At 34.3% G+C, this 23,109-nt stretch overlaps 1 long non-coding RNA gene across 28 annotated transcripts; it reads left to right on the top strand.

The window, feature by feature from the left end:
• Positions 1–309: 309 nt before the first annotated feature.
• On the top strand, positions 310–8,559 carry LOC132631909 (uncharacterized). 28 transcript variants are annotated; one of them, XR_009579175.1, is made up of 10 exons: positions 442–970; positions 1,560–1,678; positions 1,769–1,832; positions 2,060–2,118; positions 2,817–3,425; positions 5,145–5,328; positions 5,857–5,955; positions 6,497–7,085; positions 7,842–7,992; positions 8,171–8,349. It is a non-coding gene; the product is annotated as an uncharacterized LOC132631909 (long non-coding RNA). The 28 variants fall into 28 exon arrangements; XR_009579173.1 differs by having other exon boundaries at positions 443–947; positions 1,560–1,832; positions 2,817–2,909; positions 3,233–3,425; XR_009579174.1 differs by having other exon boundaries at positions 443–947; positions 1,560–1,832; positions 2,799–2,909; positions 3,233–3,425.
• The last annotated feature ends 14,550 nt before the right edge of the window (positions 8,560–23,109 follow it).

The raw sequence follows: 23,109 nt of genomic DNA, 5'->3' as shown, positions 1-23,109 counted from the left end.
GGGCATTAATTGATGAATGTTTTTTAAGTTTTTTTCTTTCTTTGATGATTGTAGTTTAAAATGTTTGGGTTTCTTATTAATGAATAGGTTTAAGTATTTGTATATTGTTATGAATGATGCAATCTAATTAAGTTTTTTTTGGTATGAATGCTGCCATTTTGACAAATTTTTGATTAATTACTACGCTAAAGGCAGTTTGATAACTTTTTTTTTTTGTTAGGGTCGTGTGGTTCAAAAACTTTTTTTTCGAGGCTATTTTGGTTCCGGACTCCAATTGTAGACCCATCTGGTTCTTTTATACTCTAACCACGTGGTATTACCATACAATTTTTCTACGCCTTCATTTTTATAGTCGGTACCCCTTCTGGACTGTTGTTTTCTGGAAAAGTACTCGTCTGAGACAAGAAAAAGGTGAACCTTCTTTTCTTCTTTTTGTTTGCTTAGATTCTTATTCTTCTTTCTTTGTGTACCTCTCCGGTGTTTTACTTCTTTTTCCTCTTTCCTTTTTGCTATGTTTTTGGTGATTTTCGCAGTTGATTTTTGGTTTCCTAGCTGCAAAAAGGCGGGGAAATGGATATTTCTTTGCGTCTTTTCGATTTTTTTTAATCATATATGTCTTTCAGGGCAAAATTTTCGGGTTTGGTCCACTTTGATTTTCATTAAGTTTCTCTTTGTGCTGCATGTGTTCGCTATGGCTTGAGATAAACAGTGGGACTTAATTTGCAGCAGTTGGAACTTGCTAATTTAGTTTTTATTCTCCTGTTTCAAAATTAATTTTTGCCGTTTTTCTAAGGTTTTCTAAGTAGTGGTTTATCCTAATGTATTTCCGTTTTCAATTCACTGTTATTTAGTTGTTCTGTTTTGTAATTGTTATTTCTAAACAATGCTTCTTTATTTTGTAGCTTGGTTGAGGGAAAAATTGATGATGTCTGGATGTTTCAGATAATGTAAGCGCTTTTATTTTATTCTGGTATGTTTTCTATAAACTTAGTAGCAAGTTGCAGTGTCAATGTTTTTCTTCTCAGATCTACGTAGACCTTTTGCAGCAGTGGTGTATCATTTTCTTCTTTCTGCTAAATACATATCTGATCCGTAAAAATAGTTGAAGATCAGCATGTGTTTAGTCAAAACACTAATTATCTGATTCATGTTCTGAACAAAATCATATGTGCTGCGTATAAAGTGAAAAAAATGGGTTTAGAGATAGGTTATTCATTCATTATTGATTGAAGATATGCTGTAGAATTTCTCACTGTGTTGATCGTTTCCGTTTTCTAATATCTTTTATTTTCTTCTTCTAGTAAATTAGCTGCATCTGTAAGTACCTTAAAGTGGTGTAGTAGGCTGACTAATTATCCCAACTGTAGGGCAATAGATAAATTACTTGATGACTCCTCTAGCTAACCTCTTCTTGAGCTTTAGTTCATAGAAGTGAATGCTTTTACTTAAAATTCCAATGAATCCTTTTCCTTTCTCACTGTGTCCATGAAGCTGAGAATTAAAAATGAAGTGATACTAATGGTTTCGGGGGTATCTTATAATCTTCCTCCTTCTCAAAGAACATTTTCCACAAGAATGCATGGAATGGAGCAATTCCAGTTCTGGTGGCAAGCTGCAAGATGACAAGATCCAAGTCTGCTTAGTCATATTGAAGGGAAGTGTGCAGAAGTGCCTGATGGTAACAATTAAAGGAGCTAGCACTGGCAGCAGTTACTGTTATTACTGTAGCATTGGGATCCTTTGGCAGTGAATATTTCTTTTCCAGCAGGTCCAATAATCTTAACTTCAACTTCAGGCTTCAAGTTGCCTGAAATATTAACGTTTGAATGCAGGTACGTGGCTGTAAGCCTATATATCACATGTTTATTAATAAATGCGCAGTTAAACTCGATCTATATATGCTTGAAATTCAAGCCAAGAATGTTTTACTGTTTCGAGAGAAGATCAAACAAAATATACTAATGTTGCTAACATTGTTTAAGGTTTAGGGAGTCCTTGATTCTTACATGAAAAGTTTGGGCAGGCTCCTTTAACTATTTCCCCTTTGTCATTGGTGTAGACAAGCCTTGTGGCAGATTGTGAACTACCTATCTCAGCACGAATCACTTGTTCCACAAGGTGACTTATTTTGGTGTACATTTTGTTTACTCTTTCCATCATTGCATGTTAAGAAAATTTACTTGCTGATTAGGTTTGGAGAAACAAGTACCTGAAAGCACTCTTTGTAGCATAGTTAATAAACAAAATGCAACTAATTAAGCTGAGTTGAGTTCACTTTTATTTCTAAGTTATGTTATGAAAAGAAAAAAAAAAACTTTTGCTGCTGGACTATCACTGTCTAGATAAACATCAAATCACTGTTTTAGGGAGGTCTAAGACAAAAATCTTCTTCTTAGTATAGGTTATGGTTTAGTTAGTATCTGCTGGCTTGATTGTGGCGCTGCTATGTTGATGCTGACTAAGTTAAAAGGTCTTTTGTCCTTATGCATGTTGAAAGCCCGAAATGCCTTCTTTTCTCCTCAGGACGTGAGTATAATGAAGGACGACATTGAATTAGAGATGTAAAATGGTAGCACGAACTTAAGAGAAGTGCAAAAAGGTTCCTTGAATGAGAGTTACTGACTATATTTTTTTGGCCAATTATAATAAAGCAAAATATTTTGTCCTTTGATTATTTACATTTTTGGCGTGTAGAAACTAGAAACCATACTGATAAAAAGGAGAACTCTTTTCTTACATAATTAATGCATAAATTTATGGCTCTCTGGATGTCTCTTTAACTAAAATGACCTGGTTAGGCCAATGTTCATCTGCAGTACCTGTTTCTATTGACTGACACTGCTAAAGTTCTACTATTTTGTTTTGAGAGCAAGTCGACTCATCCTCCAGAGGCTGCTCTGGAAACTCAGGTGTGAGGCTTTCAATGACTCTATTTAGTGATTTTTACAGAATTGTCATGATAAATTTATTGTACATTTCCTTAGAATGCATACCATTTATGTTGATGGGAGCAAAGTGACTAGAACATCTTCAGATGAGGCAGCCCACTGGTTTGAATATTATTATTATTATTATTATCCTTATTTTTTTTTTAAAGCCAAGCATTCACTTAGTTAGTCATAGGTAAGCTTTGCTGGGAATAAATAAAAAAACGCTGGACTTACCGTTGGCAATATGGTTCCCTTGTTTTTATAATTTAACATGAGTATATACAATTTCTCACTATTTGCAGTTTGATGGTCCGTTTATCTGCTTTATGCTATCCAGACCTTCTGGTGTATCTCTAGTTATGTCAAATTCTGATCAGGCAACACCAAGTCCCATTGAATCACATGACAACCATCCGAATGGCACTTCTTGAGCATCGAAATATGAAATACGGGATGAACACCCAAAGCTGGTCATGATGAGAATAGTCTTAGCTTGTAAGATGCTTATCCTATCTTTATTCCTTGGATATGGTTGTGATTGTTAACATTTTGATCTTCTACTAGAAATAACTCAAATGATGAGAAGTCATTGATTATTTGAACATCACAATATCTGCAGGAGTTTGGATATGGAGTTTGGATATGCCTGGAATTTCTAGTGTAACCTGAAACTCTTCATTCAACCTAGAAAGTTGTATCCCATTCGTAGAGTAGGGTTAGGTCAGGGAAATAGAAGAACCACTACTTGATCTTTCCAAAGTTAAGAGTATATGCGAGTATGTTTGTGATATTGGTAGTGAATATAATTCATCTTTGTTTCTATTGCAGATTTTCAATTTAAAATTTAGTGCTTATTACTTTTCACTTCCACAGCCCCTTGCAGAGATGCAGGGTAGGGCTGCGTACAATAGATCCTTGTGTCTGTCCCTTCTCTAGACCCCGCGCACAGCGGGAGCTTAGTGCACCAGACCTTAAGTGTTAGGTATGAAACAGAAATTCCGAATTTTTAGAGAACTCAATTTCGGCATATTAGACACTGAAAGGACACGGAGTAACGAAACAAGTGGTACCACTCGCTTTGTGCTCCAGGGATGGAACTATGAAACCCAGAAATCATTCTTCAATGCTTAACGAAGAGTATGGGACAGAATGCTGGCCAGTTAAGAAAGCGCATGTCCAGAAGATGAAGGTAGCTGAGATGGATGTGCGGGCATACCAGGAGAGATAGGATTCGGAATGAAGTCATTCGGGATAAGGTAGGTGTGGCCCCTGTGGTGGATAAGATGCGGGAAGAGAGGTTGAGGTGGTTCGGCCACGTGCAGCGGAGATGCGCTGATGCGCCAGTGAGGAGGTGTGAGAGGATGACAGTGGTGGGCCTAAAAAGAGGGAGGGGTAGGCCAAAGAAGGCCTGGGGAGAGGTGATTCGGCAGGACATGGCTTTACTCCAGCTTACCGAGGACATGACCGGTGATAGGAGGGGGTGGAGGTCGAGTATCAGGGTAGAGGGCTAGTGGGGGGCCGCGAGGTTTCCTTTCTCGTATTAGGAGTATTTTTATCCTGCTTCTATGTGTTGGTCTTGTCTATCTTTGTTATTTTATCATGATTTCGTTGCTCTTGCTATTTCTCATTTTCACATGGTTTTGATTTGCTTATCCATATCTGACTCTTTTCTCTTGTTTCCCTTATTTTCCTTGTTTTCTTTTGAGCCGAGGGTCTTTCGGAAACAACCTCCCTACCTTCCAAGGTGGGGGTAAGGTCTGCGTACACTTTACCCTCCCCAGACCTCACGTTGTGGGATCCAACTGGGTATGTTGTTGTTGCTGTTGTTGCTTAATGAAGAGCATGTAAATTTGAGATGTCCATTTGGAGTAGGAAGTTACGAATGACAGAACGAGTGACACCTTTGCCCTTTATATCCATCATTTTCAGTTTTTTTTTTTTTTTAATTGGAACTTGGTGAAGGAGCTGTTCTGGACTGATTATTAGAAATCTTCAAAAAAGAAATAACGCTAATAATCTCTATTTAGCATTTTGTGGGTCATTTCATCAATTGTTTTATGTTTATTTTTTCTTTATGTTTTGGGATAGATGGATACTATTACTTTATGCCTTTATAGTAGATCACAACTTTATGACCATCTAGGATTTATTTACAGAAGAAATGATCTTTGGCACTTACAGGTCATGCTTAACAGTTGAATGAAATCCTTTCAGGTAATTGCTATGTTGGATAGGATAAAGGACGAGAGTGAAAGAAAGTCGGGATCTGGAGCTAATGTGATGATGATGACTGAGACATAGATGAGCTTTCTCATGAAGATATTGTTTACGCGAAGTAATTCTATGGAGTATCAAACCAACAGTGACTTGGATTACAATAAAATGCATTTTACTAATGGTAAATCTCTCAGTCACTGAAATTCTATTGCCTATAAGCTACTTCAATTTTTCCTCTGTATTCTCATTGAGTAATGTTAGTTTTGCAGTAATAGATTTTTTTTTTTTTTTTTTTAAATCAAGTAAAGTTCTTCTATAACTAGATTTTAAGCTATTATCAAGTGTATCATACCAATATAGCAACTTATATTGCACCTTCTTCCTACTTTTTAATACGGATAAAATCGGAAAAGTTGTTCTTTTGAGAGTTTTCACTCACTATTACTTGATGTGGGACAAAGAAAATACTTACATCATTTAGCATCTCTCTCGATAATAATGACTATCTATCTTCTGAATAGTGGAGATCCAGAAGGAGATACCTTGCTAGCTTTGAAAAATTCGAAATTTCTTGTCAAAGAAAAAGGTTTCTTAGGTTCAAAGATTCTTTCAAGAATAAAGAATCCTGGCATCCACTTGCTATCAACAATACTAGAATTCGAAAAGTTTTTGATGTTATACATCGATGATTTGGTGCAGTTTTTTGTAGGTTTTGAAGACAAAGTAGTCTGATATTGGGGAAATCGAAACACGTTGTAGGTATGTGAATCATCAGAGGTGAAAATATGGTGTTCACGCGATTATTTAGGTAATCTTATCTCTCGCTGATGGTAAGCTCTCACATCGAATATGATCAAGAGCTTCAAGTATCATGACAATTATATATCACCTAATTATGATTAAGTGGTAGTTTAAGTATAATTAAATGATATATATTACTTAATTATATATCACTGTTGTTGGTGGGAGGTGGCAGTTATCGCGTGGAATTAATTGAAGTGTGCGCAACTGGCCCGGACACCACGTTTATAGAAAGAAAAAATTATAGTTAAGTGATAATTCTTATTTAAAAACGCATGATGTGCACCTATTTCTCCACACTAATAATAATCTTGCTTGCAACCGTTGCCTTCAAGTTATATTTATTGTTTCACCCCCACTGCCACAAAGCTCATGTTTTTTTGTTGTGTGGTGTCAAACAACCAAGCACATGAAATTATTGGCTGAGCCAAAAAATTTACTAAGGAATTTAAAATATAAAGAAATAAATATATGAAGAAATTAAAAAATTATATATATATATATATATATATATATATATATATATATATATATGTCTCTCTTTGCAGGCTGGAAATGGGAAAACACACACGATGATTGGAAAATATTGAAAGAGGCACGCGAAGACATGGTGCGAATTGTGGGATTCCATCTATGGTATTTGAGTACTTGTTTTCAAGAATTCAAAAGGTACGGATATTGCATCTGGTTTACTATGTCAATATATACCAAATGTCTCCTATGCTTAATGATCACTCCTTTTTTTCCCGTCAAATATCTCTATATTTGATGAAAAAAACAATGAGTGAGCCAAGGCCCACGACTCCATCAGAGGTTCGTAGCTTTCTGGGCTTTGGCAGGTTATTACAAGCGGTTTGTAGAGGGATTTGCTACTATATCAGCACTATTGACAAAATTAACTCTGAAAGGGGCCAAGTTCCAGTGGTCAGACGCTTGTGAACGTAGTTTCCAAGAATTGAAGAATCGATTGACAACCGCACCTATTCTTACTCTTGCAGAAGGTATAGAGGGTTATGTGTTTTATTGTGATGTTTCAGGCACAGGTTTGAGATGTGTATTAATGCAGCGTCATCCCAGTGGAGCGACACTCATTTGAGCCTGCAACAGTTTTTCAGCTTCAAAGGCTTATCATCACGTGTAAGTGATACTTCTCCAGTAAAAAAATTCACTTGATAATGCATGTCGTATAATTGTTTGTTTCAATTATTTTTCTTATCCATTTGATATGTTCAAGAATGTAGCTTGAACCTTAAGGGGTCATTTGGTACATGGTATAAGCTATGATATTCCAGCACTAATTTTTTTTATCATATTTGGTAGAAGGTATGGGATATCCCACCTTATCCCCCTGACCTTGGGATTATTTTATCCCAAGATAATTTTAGTCCGCGTACCAAACGACCCCTAAGGATTTTACCCCTGGGATTACGACAATCTTTTCTTCATTTTGCTTTTGATCAAACAATTACCAAGAAATGGAAAAAAAAATGATCTTTCAATTGTTATGGCTTTCACAATAGTCCTTTGCTTTTCATTTTCCTAGCTAATGGTTTGTCTTTAATTGGTTCCAAGTGTAGGCTCTTTAATTGGTTCCAAGTGTAGGCCTTGCAATCTTCTTCAATTCAGTTGCTTTCTTGTTGTTGTTTAGCATAGTGTTTTTTTTTTTTTTTTTTTTTTTGTAGTGTAAGTTATTTCCATTGAGCAAGAAAAATTGAAATACAGTACTATGTGTGTAATTCAATTTCTATCATTTGGTTTTTCTTGAAATGTAGGTTTCTTAATTGAAAGCAACATTTGAGCAGAACTCAGATAAAGAATGAACACAATCTATTAAAAGTTTCCTCTTTCCATAGTTGGTTATAAAAGCTGAGAACTTTATTAATTCTTTTTCAGCTCCGTTGATGCCAAAGTGGCCCTGATATAGATATACACCGTTAGTATAAAGAATTTTTTTGCATAGTCAAGTCAGCCAAAGGATATACTACAGGTGTGCCTCAAATTGTGGATGTAATCTTGAAGATAAGAAAGATTACTTCTATAACAGGTAAATGAGACTTGGTGTAAATATTCCTTAGGCCTACAGTATATGTAACTTAAACTCTTGGCAATATGATGTGGATTTTGAGCCTAAGTACTATTTTCGCCTATGTGTAGTTCAAGTTCAATAATTTACTTTGTCCTCAAAGGGAAAGTTATATCATTTGGTTATTCTTGAAATACAGGAATCTGCATCGAAAGGAATCGGAAAATAAAGAAATATTTTAAGTAGAAATCAGGTAAAGAGTGAACTCAATTTGTTGAATTTTGCTCTTTTTATATTGTTGGTTATGAACGCTGAGGAATTTATTAATTCTTTTACAGCTCCATCTATTAATGTCAAAGATCTCTAAATTTCTGGTTTTTTTGGCATTTCTTGTCGAGCTTAATTTCAGGTCCAAGAAGCTACCACGGTAGTCTATAATATTATATCTGCTTCAAGGATATTTTGTATTTTTGTTCTTCCATCTAATATTTGTTCATGTAATCTACCCCTATCTCTCTCTACCACTAATTATTGCTCGAAAGTACTTTTTAAATTAATTGGTCAAATATAAATTGCTCTTCGCCAGAACTACTTTTTTAAAAAGCATTTTTCTAAATAAGCTGATTTTGTAAGCTTGGCCAAATAAGCTATTAATCTAAGTTGAGGTGTGTATATGTACACACTCAAAATTGGATGTTTACTTGTCAGTCGAGGCAGTCTTTAACTGCATTTGGTCTCACTTACTACTGTTTTTAACTAATAAAATCTGCTAGTCTACTATTGTTTTCATCAAACTATGCTGAATGTAAAGAAACAAAATTATATAAAAGCAAAAAAATCAAGAGGAAAAAGCAGAGAACAAAAACAAAATTCAGACAGTTGGCTGCCTCTCAGCGTAATTAGGTATTAATTTTCCTTACAACGTTGAGTAGGAAGATATTATTCTAAGATGCCAAATTAAAGGGGTTGGAGTATTAGAGGCAATCCTTTTGAGGGCCTAAGAGAAAGCAAGATGGATGGGCAGTGCACATAGTTGGGTGAGATGGAAAAGGAAAATCTTGTCAAGATTAGTGACAAGGCAATCTTGTACTCCATCATGGTCAAATTCCTACCAATGCACATCCTCCCTCCAAAGCGAAAAGGCATGAATCCCATCTTGTGTTTGCACCCACCATGGATGTCATCCTTAAACCTTTCGGGTTTGAATTCATTCACATCTTCATCCCGAAATTTCTTGTCCTGATGCATGGACACCACTTCAATCCACATATTTGTTCCGTTAGGAATAACTAGGTCGGCCAGTTTAATGTCTTCTCTAGCTTGCCTTTGCACATTTGGTGCTGGTGGGTATAGTCTTAGTACTTCATTTATCACCCATCCAATCTGCGTTATAGATACATTTCAAAATTTTCAATACCAATGCAAATTATAAGTTCAGACAAATAAATCTTGAATCCTTACTTTTCCTTGGTTCAATAGTCCTGTGTGACATCATTTGATTGGGCTAAAAATTCAAAAAACAAAGAGAAGCTATTGAATTTTATTGTTTAAATAAGTTATAAATATTTTTGTAGTTATAAAAGAAAGATAAGGTTAAACTATTTATAAAAAAAATATATTATTTTTTATTAAATTAAAAAAAATATAAATATGTCACATAGAGTTGAGGTGTGGCCGGTGATTAATCACTCGTTAACCAGCTGGCCAAATATGGTCGTCATAGTTATAGTATGTCACAGGTCAAAAGCCACATTTAGCTGCAGGGTGTTGACGCCTGTAAAGAAATACGAAGTCCCACTATCCCATATCGTTTAGATTCTGCCATGTAATAGATAGTCCCAATGCCAAATCCCTGGAATTGCCATCCGAGTGCCAGTGGTGTTTACTGCTATTTTTTCTCTTTTGAACTTTACCGTTTGAGCATGATTTAAAATATGATTTGAAATCACGTTTTGATATGCAATTTGAATTTTTTAAGTTATATTTTTTCTTATGAACATAAAATCCACAAGTTGTGAAAACTATTAAAATATTCTCAATTCTTAAATAATCTTACCAAATAAGTAAGTCATAGTTCATAACAAACTTTATACGCTACTAGAAGACATTTCTAAAAAATACAACATCAATTGATCAAACTTTAGTTCAATAAAAAAGAAAATTTAACGTGAATAGTAATTAATTATTCTTTAATATAATCTTCTCACATGGTAGATACAAATAAAGGTTGGTAAATGATTGGTGGGAGTAATTGTTAAAAATATCTATCAACTGATGTGTTTTTTTTACAACATATAAATTTATGGGTCAAGTTTTATACTTAAAAATTTTGAAATCTCATATGAAATGCATGTCCAAACGTTGATCTCATTTCATGGTGTCAAATCGCATTCCAAACACCTACATAGTCCGTCTCAATTTTTGGTGGTTAGTAAAGTAGTTATCTAAAATAATTTATCGTTTGACATAATTAATTATCTTTTTGCTTTATTCTTAGTAGAAGAATTGTTAATAGAGATAACATATGAATAGGGCAAATATTTAATGGGAGAGACTATAATTTAGATATAAATAAGAATAAAGTATATCAAATACTTGTCTTAATTAATACTTTATTAAAAGACGTGTAAAAGAAAAAAGGGACAAATAATATGAGACTGAGGAAATATGTATAATGGCTCTGGAAAAGCCAATTTCACTCACATTGGCCAAAGATTTTAGTGTCACTTCCAATTTTGCTGAATCTCTTGCTATGTTATAATGCTGGAGAAACTTCACAATAATCATTTGAAAAGTATATATATGAAAATATATATTTTAAATGATACTATTCATAATTTATCAGAAACAGCTTTTCAACTGCAAAAGTAGAGTTAAGATCTACGTACACTAAAACATGGCTATCACCTTCATCTTCTTCTTCATTATTGGTGGTATGACCAACCGATGTCATAAATATATCTGGCGAGATCTAAGAAATATCTACTACAAGGTTTTTAGATAATTTTTTTTTTAAATTCCTCCATATAAAGAGCAATCATTTCTTCTTTGGAGAGATATGCCGAAAAGGGCTAGGAATTTCCCTTTTGTCTGGAATTTATTGATTCCCTGTAATTAGCAATAGTAGTTTCAATCTGGTCTATTAACTCTTGTCCTGGAATGGTTCCATCATTTGATTTTTGGAGCAAATTCTTCCAGAATTTTGTATAAAAAATCCTGTGAAGACAATGTATATTGAGCGGGGTATTACCCACTTTCACGGACCATTTTATTATCTATGGGATAGAAAATTCAACGAAGAAATACATATTAGCAATTCTTTCAAAGAAAACATTATTAGTTTCCAAATCTACGATCTTTGGAGAGACTTCCACCCATTCAGTATATAAAATTTTAAATGGTTCTGGTAAAATTTTTGTGGTTGGACCATAATTAATCCACCAGTGACAAAATCAATTAGGGATGCTTTGTTTATAAACATTGGCACACACCTTTATAAACCAAGAATGCTTTTTATTAGGATTTTCATATAAAAATACTTTATTAAAAGCTTCAACATAATCCCAGTAATTGAATTTAACTGAACTTTTTGTTCAGAATGAATATAATCTTTTTCTTTTAAAGTACTCAATCCCCATTCATTGGCAGAATAAATCTTTTTTATAATAATTTTTGAAAAGTTGTAAACTTTTTTGCTAGTAGCAAGATAAAAATGTTGAAATTTTGCTGATCCTAAAGATGAAAGGACCATTTTATAATTCATACGGTATTTATAAATAACCATAGCATATGATGGTTGATCAAAATACCTTTGCATTATTTGCCAAGGCTCATTCCTCCATTGGAGATCATCATTTTCTATGAGAATTATTAATTCTCGGTTATCATTTTGTTCATATGAATCTGTGTCCTTGTGATCATCATCTGCAAGAACACCAGAGTATGATGGGGGCATATTATCTCTTTGTTTTTTGGCTTTCATATAATCCAAATATTGTTATAGGTCATCTCTTCTTTAGTATTACTAGAAGAAGATTTTGCAATATTGGTAGCTATTAGCCTTTGGTTGCCCATTTGAGCAAGAACAGTCCCACGGACTGTTCCTTTTGATGTTGTTCCTCTTCCCCGTCCTCTATTAGAGTTGGGGTTAAATTGTGGCCTCATCCTGCAAATAAAATGAGCAAAAGTTATGAACTCAAATATTCCCTTGTTAAAAAATCAGGGAGACTATTATTTGTTCCTTTTTTATAATGAATCTCAAAATCAAACGGGGCTAATAATGCTTGCCACCTTGCAAACATCTGTTTAGAAACATCATGTTTGCAGTCTTCAGAAAACATAAATGTTGCAGCTTGGCAATCAGTTTTTATCAAAAACTTTTGATTATATAAATCTCCTTGAAATTTAAGAACACATTTTACTATAGCAAGGATTTCCTTAGTCACAGTAGCATAATTTTTCTGGCTGTTATTCCATTTATCAGAATAAAATTGTACTAAATATTCTTGTTTATCATCTGGGGAATACTGTTTCAATATTCCTCCATAGCCAATATGAGAAGCATCCGTTTCAATAGTTTTTGGCCAAGTAGGATTGCGTAAAGTAAGGCAAGGAAGATTATGAACTTTTTCCTTGATCCTCGAATTGCTTGAGTATGATCATCAGTCCAAGACTTTGGAATTTTTTTTAATCTATCATATAAAATAGCAGTATCTTTTGCTAAATCTTTATAAAATGGTAAAATATAATTTAAGCTTCCAAGAAATCATTGAAGCTGAGTCTCATCAGTAATAATATCAGAAAATTTAGAAGCAAATTCTATACTTCTATTAATAGGAATAATTTTTCCTTTTTCAATATTATGACCTAAAAATCTAACTTTGATTTGGAAAAGACTCATTTTTGGCTTGGATATAACCAATCCATTTTGTATAATAATTTTCTTGAATATATCAAGATGTTTAAAATGCATTTCTATAGTATTTGAAAATACTAAAATATCATCGATATAAACAATGATAAAATTACTAAAAGGCATAAAAATATTATTCATAATTTTTTGAAATTTTGAAGGGGCATTTTTTTAATTCAAATGGCATGATATTCCATTCGAATTGCCCAATAGGGACATTAAAAACAGTTTTATATTTATCCGCCGACAATTTGAATTTGCTAATATTCCGATTTTAAATCAAATTTGGAAAATATAATAGCATTATGGAGTCGATCCAATAAATCCTTTTTATTAGGGATTGGATATCTAATCCATTTCAAAACCTTATTTAGGGGTTTATAATTAATAACCAATCTAGGAACTCCTCATTCCTGTTCAGCATGTTTATTAACATAAAAAGTTGTGCATGACCATGGAGATTTTGAAGATCGTATAAGACCTTTGTGTAAAAGAGAAGAAATCTCATTTTTTCATAATTCTAAATATTCAGAATTCATTTGATATGGTCTCGCTTTAGTAGGAATATTTTCCTCAGAAAAAGTTTCTTCATATGGGAGAGAAACAATATGTTTTTTTCTTTCCCAAAAAACATTAGGGTGATCATTACAAATTTGTTAAGAAAATTGATTTTTTAAGAAATATATTTTTTCCTGTAATTTAGGATTTTGCAAAATCTCTTCAATATTAAGAGTATAGAGCTCTTGTTTTAGAAAACAAATCTGTTGATGCTTATTCATCAACCTATCCTTTATCTCACTTATAATTCTGGAAAATGGTTCAGTTATAAATCGAAATTCAATAGTTTTTCCTTCAAAGGTTCCTATTATACCTTTAGTATCCCATTTTTGAATAGGAAATATTTTTTTGGAAAAATGGGGTTCCCAAAATAATTTCATTTGAAATGTCTTTTACCAAAACAAGACTTTGTGGTATACAAACTTTGTCTTGACAAATATAAGCTTTTGGTAATTTAAAAGTAATACCCATTTTCTGCCCATTAGCAGATCTTAAACTATGAGTAGTTTTATGAAAATATTTTGAAGGAATTAATCCTTCTTGAATATAATTTAAATCAGCTCCGCTATCAACAAAAGCAGTAAATTCTTTTTTGAAATTATAATCAATTAAAAGAGTAACTTTTATAAAAAAAAAATTGAGAAGTAATTATTTCCATAGTCGTGAGGAAATTTCCTCCTTGAGTTGCTTGAGAAGTTTCTCCTTCTCTGGAAGCTTCTTCCATGACTTGATGATTTGAAGTCTGTATGATGCTTCCCTTTCCTTTGTCCTCAATCTTGGAAATCCTTTCATCGAGGATTCTATTATGGTTCTTGAGGCTAGAAATTTCTTGCTTAAGATTTGAAATTTCTTCTTCCAAATCTTGAATTGCAGCAGGAGTAGATATAATATTTCTCCTTTCCTTAAGAAGTCTTTTAACTTCTGTCATGGTATATGGACCTAGTGTATCATATATCTTAATACCAATATGAACTTCTAGCTCTTTGGTGCTTCGTCAATTTTATCAATAATTTGAGATCGAAGCTCTGGATCTTTAATGACCTTTAATGACCTTTAACAGATCCATGAGATTATTACTATCTAAAACATTAATGCTTGTTTCTTGAAACTGTGAAAAGAGATTATAAAACTCATCATCTTCTTTTCCCTTACTAGTACAGGGTTGTCCTAGTTGACAAGGAAGACATTCATCATCTGAACTGGTTGAAATATAACTCTCATTACATAAGGCTAAATCTTCTTGCATACAGGTGCCTATTAGCTTTCCATAAGTATAATCACTATAATTTATACTGGTTGCCCCTTTTCTAAGAGCTTTCCTTACTCTTTCTGCAAAAAGGGCTGGTAAACCATCTATAAACTTGGACTTCCAATGGTTATCATTACATTTGGGTAATTCCATAACCCGACAAAGGAATATATCCTTATACCATCTAAATGAAGTAAGAGTTTTACACCTCAAATTTTGGGGTAAGGTTCTAATGGTCTCATTATTATCTGGCCATTTGCCTGAAAAATGTTCAATAATATTAAGAACTAGTGTATAAATAGCAGTTGAAACAAGTTTTTGCTCTTGGGTATCTGGATCTGTTTCTCTCTTAACAACATTTAGGATATGTCCACGCTGTGATTGGGTAAGATAATTATCCCACCAGCCTTTTAATTGGTCAGTAAACCCTGCTATAAACATATCTGCAATAGTACGCTCATTATTTCTACTGACCTTGCTAATTGTACTATACATCAACATTCTATGTATGGTACAATAGATTTGTCTTTCACTATAACCATCTATGTTCCATTCATAAATCTCTTTACCACTATAACTATTGGCAATAATATGTTCACTTTCCTCTAATAAGACATCTTGAGGAGAAGGCCTAGGATAATAGAACATCCTTTGAACAGGCTTATCAGCATAATATTCATCAATTTTATTAATATCTACAACAACTTTAGTCTTGTAATTCATATTAGGAAAACTATCATTATCCTCAGCTATTAAAGGACTAATATTTAAACCTTTGAATTTTTCATCAAGCATTTGCTCTAATTTTGAAAAAGGTTTTAATTTAAAATCTTTGATTTCATGTGGAGGCTGTATACTTAGAGTAGGAACAACTTCCTCCTTTTTTCCCTTTATCAAGGGTAGAACTTTGTAATATCTCTATTTGAGAAAATAGTTTGTCAATTCTATCATGTAGTGAAAGAATTTGTTCATCTAAGATAGTTATGTAAATATTAGCATAATTTTATTGTTTAAGCATATTATTAAGATGCTTAACAGTTATTTGTAAAGTATCATTTTCAAATAATTTTGAAAATGTTGTAAAATGAAGAGTATTATCATCTTTACTAATTTGGAAAGATTGTTGTGGAGGAAAGACTGCACTAACCTCTTCACCAGTAGTCAGTTCGTACTTACGCTCCAAAAAAGAAATATAATCGTCAACATATTTGTGTATAAACCAAGGAACAAAGAATATAATCTGATTAATTTGAGAAAGATCTTTATAAAATTCATTTTGAAAACTCATTGTTTCACTATCAGTAAAACTTGCAAAAAACCCATTTTCTAAATGGCTCTCATTTGGGTGTATAAAATTCTTTGCTAATTTCCAGTCTTGCGGGTGATCCCCGACTAAAATCAATTTTTTGATTTTGATCCATTAAAAATCATTGAATTCCATGTCAGACGTAGTCAATTCTACATCTGGAATACTAGTCACAATATTATCTTTGTCAATCTTAAGACCACTGATTCCATTAGGTTCAGTTTTTCTAATTTGAGAAGTAGAATCTCTAGATGGGGACTTGACAATACAATCAACTGCTGAAATATAAGAATGACATGAAGAATTAGATCTAGTTAGTCTAGATCTACTGCTGATACTAGATCTACTGCTAATACTATGACTCTCAGCTTTATCTAACAAAGATGGCGGTTCATAAAACCTTAATTTAATAGTCCCATCTGGGGTTTGCTCAATTTCAGAAATATCAGTATTTATATTATTTTGAGGAGGTGCTGCTCCTTCTGTGACCCACTCTTTGGGAAAATTAATTTCATCCCATTTATTAGGTCTTCTGGTAACAACTTTGGATTTACCAAAATTAGTTTCTATCAAAATAGTTTCATTTTTAAAATCCCTGATTTTACATATAGGATTCATAGTATATAATGTTTAAAATATATTCTATAACAGATACATATAACCTCTGTACCTGGCATATAGTCATAACCATGTAATTTAACACTTAGTATTAAAGCATCTAAGGAATTATCATCCTGCAAAGATACCTGCAAGTTAGGATAAACATTAAAATAAACAGGGCATATGCCAAACTAGTTTGTACTGCCCCTATGAGGGATTTTTTCCAATTTCGATTTACCATCTCTTAAAGCTGCTATAAAGCTTTCTGGCAAACCTCTTAATGTAAGTGGTTTGAATGCAACTTGTACTAACCCAATATGCATAAATCTTTGGGTTTTCTTGTAAGGAGCTAAATCACTTTCAGATAATAATTTAAAAGTAGCATGGTCACTATCAACCGTAATTGTTTCTTCAGTAGTTTTAACTACTTATTTGAGACCTAATTTCTCAAAAGTACCCATTTGATATATTAATCTGGGCTGAATCTTAGGAATTGTCCATTTATTAAGAAGATCCAATTGTTGAGGCATATCATATTCCTCTTTTTTACTATTTCAACAGTATTTTTTCTTTTAATGATATCCATTAGAGAGAGTGTTGAACATATATCACCTATTACTACTACGCTACCATGGCTCTGATACCATATTCAGTCAGGATCGCACTTTGGGATGGTGTTCCTGAGGGACTTTTATAGGTTAATAACCTTGGCGATGGGTTTGTTCAATCCCAGAACAAGTCCAAAAACAATCCCTTAACCGCCACCTCGGCTAAGCGGGCACAACAACAGGACAACCGCCTGAATTTTAACAGTCCGCCTGAGTTCTTCTCTGTCTGACCTCAACACCACCCTTGGTGAATCCTTGCTAATTAAAACATTTTCACCATAGTAACTAGTAGTCTAGTGTAATACAGTTCGACACGATATATTTAGCCTTTCATTTAGGCCAAAGATATTAAAATTTATTTAAACAAAACAAAATAAAAGAAAAGAAAATTACCTAGATGAGTTGGGTTGTGACCAGAGGAGAGAGAGATGTCGCAAACTTCAAACTTTTATTTAGTAGAGAGTTTTTTACAAGAGAGAGAAGACAGTATATGAAAGCTTGTCTTATCTCGGATACAAATGATCCTTTGATAACGGATCATGAAAACAAAACGACAAAATTAAAAGATAAGCGTGGCCGACAAAGAAAAGCTAATTTAATAAAGTAAACATGGCCGACAAAGAAAAAGAAAAAACTACTTTTAATAAAGTAAAAGTACAATAATTAAATTGCTTTATTAAAGCTATGCTTTATAAAAGCCGATTCTTTGTGGCTAGGTCCACCTTATCACTTTTTTTTCGTCTTGCCTTTGTCTTTGGCGGTGCTGGAAGATTCTTCCTGTTGGCTATTGAATTGTGCCAAAAATTGTGAAAAGTCCACCGTATTTTCAGGACTTTGAGATCTCTTGCTATGTTATAATGCTGGAGAAACTTTACAATAATCATTTGAAAAGTATATATATAAAAATATATATTTTAAATGATACTATTGATAATTTATCAGAAACAGCTTTTCAACTACAAAAGTAGAGTTAAAATCTACGTACATTCTACCCCTCTTTAGACTCTATTTATGGAATTACACTGGATATGTTATTGTTGTTGAATTATTGATATTTTATCTTATTGAATAACTTGATACTTAAATATCGTGTTGTTTTTTAGTGAAAAATAATAATTTTATGTTGATATAATAATCGGTTCAACCGCTTAAAAGAATCTCAAACCTCATTTATTATCTAATCAGGAAAACTTATATATGATCAATGCATCTGCGAGATTTTGCAACATTTGAACTTCGGATGTTGATGTGGTACAAATAGGTACACACAGTGAAGCGTCATCTTATAACTGACCAACATAACGTTTTATTCCTTGATAAATAGACCGTGAAAGTTCGGAATAATATTTGTTGAAAATTTCTTATTTTGTCCTTTTGACTTGTCAAAAAATTTACAATAGAAAAAAGTTGTGCTTAGTCAATTAAACGATCAACATGAATGAGTTTTTCATTTCATACTAAACTCTGACTTCGGTCATCATCTTCCCTTTATAGAAGATGGATTCAAATCGTATGGATTATGATTTCTCTCTTCTTTGGTAATTAAAGTAAGATAGATTAATTCATCAACTTCTACACTGATTTCACATAATGGCTCATAATTTCATTGTAAAACAAATCCAATTTATATTACATAATCAACCATTCAATTTTTTTCCGCTAGTAAACAAAAAACAATGTCAACCAATTATCCAAACAACCCAAGAGACGCCAAACATCTTCATGATGTATGCTAATTTGCAAGAAGGTATACACAGCTTGCATTGAGAACATCAGCTAAAATCTGCACCATTCTTCATATACGTAGAGTAGCTATTGGCAGCACCTTTCTTAGAAGTTGGCACTTCAATAATTCAAGTCTTCTCAACAAACTGAATTTGTGATTCATTGGTAATTTGGCATGAGGTAAGTAACTTTTAGGGGTCGTTTGGTACATGATATAAGTTGGATATTGTTGCCTAAGCACTAGTACTGGCATTGCATGACTGCTTATGGCCTATGGGCACCTGTATCAGCAAAAACACCAAACTCTGTCTTAGCAACATGTCAAATTGGTTGATAATATTGTAATTATATTTTTATTAAGAAAATATTTAAAAAAAGACGTCTTTAATGTTTGTGATTTAATTTGTCTTATATGAGCTCTTCCTTAACCTATTGACTTAGAGAAGCCTCCAATGTTATATTATGTTTCAAATATACCTCTACAACAAACATACCCAGTGAAATCCCACAATGTGGGGTTTGGGGAGGGTAAAATGTACGCAGCCATACCCCTATCTCGGAAGATAGGGAGGCTGTTTTCGAAAGACCCTCGGCTCAAGAGAAATCACAACGAGAAAGGTTAGATAAGCACAAGCAGTTCAAAGCAAAATGCAAATGAAACTAAAGAAAGCGAATAGGTCAAAATAGAGCAGTCTGAAAAAAAGGGAGCAGTAGCTACCACAGATAAATAAGATAATCGAGGTACAAGAAACCACATATAGTAGCAAGAAACAAAGGACAATAGACTATAGATCAAAACGTCGACTACCTACTAGACTTCTACCCTAATCTGAGTCCTCGAAAACCTCCTATCTAAGGTCATGCCCTCGATAAGCTGAACTTGCGCCATGTCCTGTCTCAGCACCTCTCCCCAATAATTTTTCGGCCTACCCCTACCTCTTCTGAAACCATCCATAGCTAACCTTTCACACCTCTGCACTGGGGCATCGGTGTCTCTCCTCCTCACATGCCCAAACCATCTCAGTCTCGCTTCCCTCATCTTGTCCTCCACTGATGCTACTCCAACCTTATCCCGGATATCTTCATTCCTAATCCTATCTCGCCTGGTGTGCCCACACATCCATCGCAACATTCTCATTTCCGCAACTTTCATATTTTGCACGTGAGAGCTCTTGACTGCCCAACACTTTGCCCCGTACAACAAGGTCGGTCTCACAACCACTTTGTAGAACCAGCCTTTAAGTTTTGGTGGCACCTTCTTATCACACAACACTCCTGAAGCAAGCCTCTATTTCATCCACCCTGCGCCAATACGATGTGAGACATCATCATCAATATCCCCATTTTCTTGTATAATAGACCCGAGATATTTGAAACTTCTTTTCTTTGGGATGGCCTGGGTACCAAGCCTCACTTCCACGCCAGGCTCATGTGTCACGTCACTGAACTTGCACTCCATTTACTCTGTCTTGATCCTACTCAACTTGAACACTTTAGACTCCAGAGTTTGTCTCCAAACCTCCAGCTTAGCGTTCACTCCACTGTGTGTCTCGTCGATCAAGACTATGTCATCCGTAAATAACATACACCATGGCACCTCACCTTGAATTCGCCGCGTCAGACAATCCATCACTAGAGCAAATAAAAATGGGCTAAGAGCTGATCCCTGGTGCAACCCCATCTCCACTGGGAAGTGCTCCGAGTCTCCTCCCACTATCCTTACCCTGGCCTTGGCTCCCTCATACATGTCCTTGATCGCCCTAATGTACGTTATAGGTACACCTCTGGCCTCCAAGCATCTCCATAAAACCTCTCTTGTCACTTTGTCATAAGCCTTTTCTAGGTCTATGAAAACCATGTGCAGGTCCTTCTTCCTCTCGCTATACTACTCCACCAGTCTCCTCACAAGATGGATGTTACACCTCGAAATTTTTTTCGTTAATGCACAGTGAATAGGCTAACGAAGGGCACGAAGTATACGGTATTTCGAGAAGTAAGGAATGACATTTGATGACCCTAATTAAGATTTCAAAGACATTTGAGGTAAGAGAAGAAATTTTCCAAGAGAAGGCAAGGCATGCGATAGGTATCGAAAAGGAATTACGAGTGACAAGTTATCGACGACTTAATGATGTTTTGGAGAAGAGTTATAACGTCACTTAGAATGTTAATGAGGTGCTAAACAAGTGTTAAGAAGGTTCCATAAGGATTGGAGATCAAACGAGTCGACGAGAACGAGTTCGGAAGAGTTGGGCATTATACGGTCCAACATACTGGCCGTATATTCAGCCTAGAATAGCACCCCTCACTGGACCAAATCTACGGCCATACATACGGTCAGTATAATTTATACGGACCGTATGTTGGTCCGTAGAATTTGGTCGGGACAAGTTGAGCATTATTAATAAGGGCCCAAGTTTATTTCATTTCCACACCTCTTCTCTCTAGAACTCTCTAGAATATTTCTCCACACTTTTTCCACAAGAATCCAAGGGATATTAGTGATCAACTTCATCAAACCAAGTGAATCAAGTGTAAGAAACCCATTAAAGTTCATCCAAGACAAGGAATCCAAGTGAAGGTGAAACTAGGGTTTTGCTCAAGTGAAGTGTTTCCACCCAAGGTTCATTCCTACATCATATAAGGTAAATTTTATGGTATTTCCATGTTTTTTAAGGTATTGAGAAGTTGAAACACTTGGATTGTAGAAGAATATAGAAAATGGGTCATGAATATGGGAATAGTGTCATTTTTGAGTAATAGCTTGGATTGAGTCATGGTTCTTGATATGTTGTGATTATGGTTATGTTATAAATGATGTTAAGAACATGGGATAGACATTGTATATGAATGAAGGTAATCGTGTGCTATGACCATGGATATGGATGATTGGAAGTGAATTGAGAAGTAAGGATAATGTAGGTGAATAAATACCATTGTTATGAATGTTATTATAGATGATTGAGAGTTGATATATGATATGACGGAAGTTTTATAAATAAAGGAAATGTTTCCCAATTTTCTCTAGCTTAAGTCAAGTATGCTAAGCTATCGATTTCTAATGTTAGCATATAACTCTAATAAAGGTAGAAACGTGAGCATTGAAGGAGAACAGACAAGAGGTAGAATAGTTGAACAAAGAGGTATGTAAGGCTAACCCTTCTTTCATAAGGCATGGTTCTTTGGCCAAATATCTATTCTTCTATGAGCCTATGATGTCCTCCAAATAATTCTATCTTTAAAAGCTACTAAGCTCATGATCCTCGATATGTTACGATTGTACTAAATTCCTTATATGATGAGTAATCCTTTATGGATAATTGTAATGAAACGATGATAGTAATGATGCTAAAGATGATTATGGGATTTTATGTATATGTGCCTATGTATGATTATTATGTAACACCGAGCATATATGGCCGGGTATGATATGTATTGCGCGCACACCACTGCAGTTGGGTACGGATAACCCCGAGCCTTGGTAGGGCCAGGTATGTATACTCACCGAGCCTTGCCATGGCCGCGTATGTGAAACACCTAACCTTCATGGTCGGGTATGCTAGGTACACGATATAGACATGTATAGGATATGAATATGAATGCAAATGCGAATATGCTATGAATATTAATATGGATATTAAAGGTAAATGAGTACGGATAAATACGAATACGGATATGGATGTATGTACACAATCATGCATTAGAAATGGAAAGTCCCTATGAAAATCAAGTAAGTGTTTATGACGATGATACTACTACTATCTCCCATCCTATACCTTTTCTTATGTTGTCTGTTATGCTTTCATAATGATGTTGATCATGCTTTACATACTCAGTACATTCTTCGTACTGACGTCCTTTTGTTTGTGGACGCTGCGTCATGCCCGCAGGTGGCCAGGGATCCAGGCTTGACTCATTGCTTTACTACTCAGGGACTATATAGCGGAGCTCCATTTCATTCGGAGCTACAACTTTTGGTACTTATTCTTTTGTGTACATATTTATGGGCATGGCGGGATCCTGTCCCGACTATATGATATGACATACTCTCCTTAGAGGCTCGTAGACATGTGTATATGGTCAGATTTATGTAACCTTGTCGGCTTATATTTTGGATATTATTTTGTTAGCCTTGTCAGCTTATGTACATTGTTGTGGGCGTAGTAGTTGATAATGATAT

The sequence above is a fragment of the Lycium barbarum genome, chromosome 3 (genome assembly GCF_019175385.1).
Source record: "Lycium barbarum isolate Lr01 chromosome 3, ASM1917538v2, whole genome shotgun sequence".
Lineage (NCBI taxonomy): Eukaryota > Viridiplantae > Streptophyta > Magnoliopsida > Solanales > Solanaceae > Lycium > Lycium barbarum.
This window is presented reverse-complemented; position numbering and strand designations above follow the sequence as displayed.